Here is a 6,254-nt window from a genome sequence, read left to right on the forward strand (position 1 = left end):
TTTTATGAATTGTGCAGCCAAGATATTCATGGGCCTAATAAATGAAAGACTGTACAATTGGGTGGAAAATCATGATGTTTTAACTGAATTTCAAGCTGGTTTTCGGAAAAATTACTCGACAGCTGACAATATCTACAACCTAGCATCAATCGTAAACCTTAAATTTAATGAAAAGAAAAAGGTTTACTCCTTTTTCGTCGATTTCAAAGCTGCCTTTGATAATATATCAAGACAGGCTCTTATCTACAAGCTTTTTCAAATAGGAATATCGAATAAAATGGTCAAATTGATTGAAACCATATACAGCAATACCCAATCTGCAGTTTGGAATGGAAAAGAGCTCTCAGAATACTTTGCAACAACTAAGGGAGTTAAACAAGGATGTCTGCTATCTCCATTATTATTTAGCCTTTATATAAACGACCTACATGAGTACATTGAAGGCGGATTGTTTGTTGAAAATATTAACATACGAATTCTCCTATATGCAGATGATATTGTTCTTCTATCAGACGATATAAATGTGTTACAGACTATGATAGATAATTTGGAAATGTATTGTAAACTTTGGAGCTTAGAGGTAAACTTATCCAAATCCGAAATTATGGTTTTTAGAAATGGAGGAAGACCAAGTAAGAATGAAAAGTGGACTTATAAAGGCATCGAGATAAAGGTCACAAACGAATTCAAGTATTTGGGGGTTACATTCACCCCTAAGATGAAATTTCATAAGCATGTGCAGAGCAGATGTAATGAAGCAAAAAACGCAATAAATGCTACTTGGAACCAATTCATAGGAAGAACGGATGTAGTAATGAATGCGAAATGGAAACTTTTTCTAGCTGTCTGTAGATCCATACAAACTTATGCTGCACAAGTTTGGGGGTTCTCTTATTTCGAAGAGATAAACAAATTGATGAAATACTACTTAAAGAGAATTTTGCATGTACCAAGTTTTACACCAAACTATGTGCTGATGCTGGAAACTGGTGTGGAAGACACTCAATTTTACACTTTAGGACTTCACCTAAACTATTTAAGCAAAGCTATGTTCCAGTATTCAAACAAAAGACTTCCGAAGCAGCTATCAGAGCTTATACTTCGAAAAAATACGTTTTGGGCAAAAGAATTGAATGAATTGGCTCAACAGTTTAACATACCATGGTCACATATGATGTCGTCCCCAGATAATTGGAATATTTTCTGTACAAGTTTAATGAGCAACATAAAAACACGATTGAAGGAGGAAAGGTTATATAGAAAGCAAAGCAGTCAAAGTCTCCGAATATATAAACATTTGAACCCGGACAGAGCCCAACACTACTTAAATGAAAAATACACACACGAACAAATACGTTGGATATTCAAAGCTCGCAGCGGAATGATCCCTCTCGCATATAACACATTTCATTCAGAATCGACATCAAAAGTATGTAAACTATGTAATTTACATGCGATTGAAACACTGCAACATTTCTTAGGAACTTGTCGAGAATTCAGAATAATATCTTTCCAAAAACCAATATTGGATGAAACGGAAATAATTAAAATATTGGATGGTGAAGATGATGCCGACTGGGATAACTTAACAAATTACTTGGAAAAAAGCTATAAATATCGCCTCTTTTTATTAAATGAATTCAATTAAATTATATTTTTATATTGAGTGACAGACGTTTTATTTAACATTGTCACAAACATATACAACTTCTTTATAATTTACGGTAAATATATTTTGTGAAATGAATTGTAAACATATTTAATCAATAAAGAAGTACTACTACTACTACTACTACTTCTTCATCTTTATCGAAACTCCTATTCTTGGCCTTGGATGAGAGAAAGAAACCCACCAGCTATCGAACGATTTTTACTGCATTTTTATGGATCATTTTGGGGATTTCACTTTGAAAGTAATGATGTCATTTAATATCGAATTTAAAGTGGCTAATCGTGTTGCAGTGGCAATTCTATTTCATCACCCAATGTTGCTGCTCCTAACTGTGTGCCGGTCCGTCCAACCACGTCTTGTCTCCTACTGTAAGGCCATCAAAAAACAATTTTCGAAATAGTTTTTCTATGTTCCTGTTTTTTCGTTCGTTTTTCAACGTCTCGAAGATTTCTGCGACCATTGATTGGTGGCTGATGTTTCGATTTTTTATGTTTTAATATAAAAAACACGGCAACAAGGAAAAGTGGAAAGTAAGAAGAAGACGAAAATGTTTCCATATACGAGAGCGTATTTGTTTGTGTTAAAATGTATTTTTAATACTTAATAAAATTGGCATTTTTCTAACTGAAATTCTGTTATACATTGTTTACAACCATTAAATCTCATTAGGGGCCATTAAAAAGTGAACAAGGTTACAAAAATGCTCCATAAAAATGTGTGTGTGTGTGTGCGTGTGCGAGTGTGTGTTTTGGAGCATTAAAGCCAACGCCGAAAATTTTGGATGAGAAGACGTTTAATTAGCCTACATGACTGGAATGGTAATGGCTACCAACATGGCCATTAAACATGAAAAACAAACGGTAAAATGTAACATGTGACCCATCTTATCGGCGTGACTTCTCACCGTTACACCTTTAGCTAGTTGGAATACGAATTTAATTCAAAGTCGATATTAAAATACTGCTCTATTTTACTTTGGAGAACATACATCTATACACATATCGTGATTAAAATAAAATATCATAAAATTTTATTAGGAAACATGAGAGTTGGGAGAGAGTTGTTTTTAAATTTTTGGAGGAAGAAATATTTAAATTTTATTTAATTTTTTTTTCTCACATAATGACCAGCTGTGAAGTCGAGCAGTTTCTCAAGATAGACCAAATAGATATTGTTTTATTATGATTCAGATATTTATAATACGAAAGATAGTTAATATGAAAGATAGTTAATAGTGGATATAAAAGAAAATCACCATAAAGTATTCACCATCATAAAATAGAGTAGGGAATGATATAGAGAACCAACAATTTTTATATGAAAGCTGCCATTTTTCCTATCGGTTTTCAGCCCTAACAGTAATTTACAGTATCTGGTCATCCATGTCCCGTAAAAATTTTAAATCCAAAATATGTCCCAAGAACATATTTTGGTATTTTCCAGTATCAATTTCCATGGCATTTTCCAGTTATAATTTGTATTTTTAATGTTTATATAGGGTTTGAGATGCAAAGGGTTAACCATTCCCTCTCCTGTAAATATTTCCTTTCCCCTATAGCCTTCATTACTCTCAATATTTTAGTAATTTGTTCCTCTGCACTATATCCGGCAATTCGATTTGTATTCATAATTTCTAATCAGCTTATTAACACAGAGTTCTGTTTTCGAATACAAATTACATATAATTCATAATTAATTTCAATTTTCTAAGAATATATTATCATCAATTTTCATGTTCTAGGAATCAAAGCCGCCTCACCCATGCAGCTACACGAACCCTTTGAATAAATGCGGTTTACCTTAACATTTCAATTGCAGTTATAATTTCTATTTTAAACAAATAATAAAACATCCTTTGTCTTCCTCCGACCGACCGACTGAGCGACCCAGCGACAGCTTGTTCTTTCTATGTCATCATTTTGTACAACCAGGTGTCAATCATTCATTTATGGAATATTAATTTAGTGCAGCAGCAGAAAGTTAAATATGGGCGTTTTAAAGAGTTTTATTGACTATGTGAATGAATGTTTGACTGACGGACGGACGGACGGACATACCCACGAACATACTATTAAAGGATGTGTAATTATTTTTTTGTTCGTTCGTTGATGTTTATGTTTATGTAAGTGTCATTTTTTTTACAACAATTTCATGTTTTATGGTTTCTTTTTGAGGGTTTGACAGACGAACAAAATACAAACATCAAAAAAATATCAGTCGTGATTTTTGACAGTTTGACACGTGCGCATTTGCGGCAAAACTCGGAACACAGATACACTCACACACGGCAGGCGGCATTTACTCTGTGATCCGTCCGCAAACCGGGTGGCAGTAATTTAACTTGGTTTAGGCCGTAATTTTTCGTCTGCGAAGGAAAGGGTCAAGGAGAACGCTTCTGCTGCTCTTCCTAATATGAGAATATTTTTATAGATTTTTTTTTTACTCCCGTCCTATCGTCATATCGTCTGCGCTGTGTCGTTTTGTGTGAAAAGTGACTTGTAAAAGGGTTGTCATAAATCTACACTTTAGGAATTCAGTTTTGATTTATGACAAACAATAAAAACTCAATCATGAGTGAGTTATTAATGTCTCGGGGATCTCTTTGAACCCCCACTACATTTGGGACATACACATATATGCACGTTCGTTCGTTCGATTGGGATGAATTTGTTGTCGATTGTAGGTGTGGTAATGCATTATTTGTTTATTTTTTATTACCGCAAAGCGGTAATTCTAATGAAATCTCTACAATTCAAATTCAATATCGAAGATAAATAATTTTTATTTCCCTTTTTATGAATTGAAATGTTTTTTCTTCATTTCTTTGGTTTTAAGGGACACTGGGACTGGTAATATCAACAAATTCGGAAAAAATCAAATGTATGTAGGATTGATAATGTAAACAAAGGTAAAAGGGACCGATGGGGTATAATTGTGGCCTTATTGAGAATCATAAAATCCAATTCATTCATAGAAAATATCATAAATGATTACATTGCTTAGAGAAAAGTAGATAGAAACCAATTTTTTAATGGAAAGATTATCTTAGATAATATTTTTCGTAGATTTTCCCACATAAAAAACTCTTAGCCTTTCTATAAATAGGTAAATCGGTAATGTTATTTCTTAGTTAATCTAATCGAAGTTGGTCTTTACTATAGAAAATTTCTTCGAGATAACTTTTACTATAGAAAATTTCTTTGGAGATGACTTTTACTACAGAAAAAATTCTTCAGAGATGCATTTCTCATAAAAGATATGGCTTCTTATAAACAGTTAATTGAAGATGACTTTTAATAGGGAACAGTTCATTGGAAATGACTTCTCCTATAAATAAGTTCATTGGAGAATTTTTACTTATATTAAAAAAAATATTTCAAATTAATTTTCTTATAGAAATATTCATTGAAGACGACAATTTCTTTGTAAAAACCTTAGCGAGGATTGATTTTCGTATATAAGACTTAATAGACAAAAGTTCGTTTTTGGAGTTTCATTTTTCTATAGAAAAGTTAATCGAACATTATTTTGAATATTTTTCTATATAATAGCCTATTAGAGATGACATTTCGTGCAGAAGAGGGTAACTTGTGCATCGGAGGGCAACTTGTGCAATAAAAAATAAACGAAAAAGATTTTTTACAAAAGAAAAGTTCTTCAGGTATATTTTCTATAGAAAAGTTTATTTGACATTTGCTATAGAATAGTTAACGATCTCTCTATTAAAAACCTTTCCCTATTAAAATTGGAACTTAAATAAAAACTGGTCTAAATTTAAATCTATAAATTCATTTTCATATCATTCTTTTTCAAATTTCCACTTTATTGCCCCTGTTCCCAGTCTGGACTCAGTTTTAGTGTTAACCACGTGTAAAATGATTCCAATTTAATTTCCACTGTGTCAAATACAACATAAACTCCTTAACATCTCGCTGCTCACCTGTACCAGAGTTAAGCCTCTTTTCTCACAGGTATCTGCAGTTTCTACGAGCAGAAGGCACAATACACAGAAACAACAACAACTACAGTGTTCATGTGGATAACGAAAATTCGACATGAATTCGTAAAGCTTTTCAGATTAGTTTTGACAAGTTTTCAAGTGATTTTTGAACTATTTTCTCTACTGCAACCCCCCTCCAACACAAAGCATTAACCTCCAACATGTCTGTCAATCAAACATCAATTGTTGTTTCAAATTCATTTACAAAGCGAGAGAGTGGGAATTGAAGATTAGGTGTAAAAAAGGTATACAACAACTCACTTTTTCACTCTACTACTCTCTCTGGCATATAATATTTTATTATAAATTTTTAATTAATCTCCAGTATTCGTGTGATTCCAATTATGAGAATAACATGTGGGTGCTACTGATGCTTGTGTTGAAAATCAAATCTGACGTTTGTCTATTGTCACAGCCAGCAATAGATCCCTTCCCATACATACATGGTTTAAGGGAAATCTGACACTTTCAGAGAATGCTGCTGGCTGACGAAATGTCTTGATGTGTTTTTGTAATAACTCTCAAAATAATTCACACCTACAAAATTTATAACCTTTAATAACATTGTATAACAAATCGTGA

Source organism: Musca vetustissima, unplaced genomic scaffold (genome assembly GCF_032173495.1).
Source record: "Musca vetustissima isolate MV318-11 ecotype Yass unplaced genomic scaffold, APGP_CSIRO_Mvet_v1 utg6568, whole genome shotgun sequence".
Taxonomy (NCBI): Eukaryota; Metazoa; Arthropoda; class Insecta; order Diptera; family Muscidae; genus Musca; species Musca vetustissima.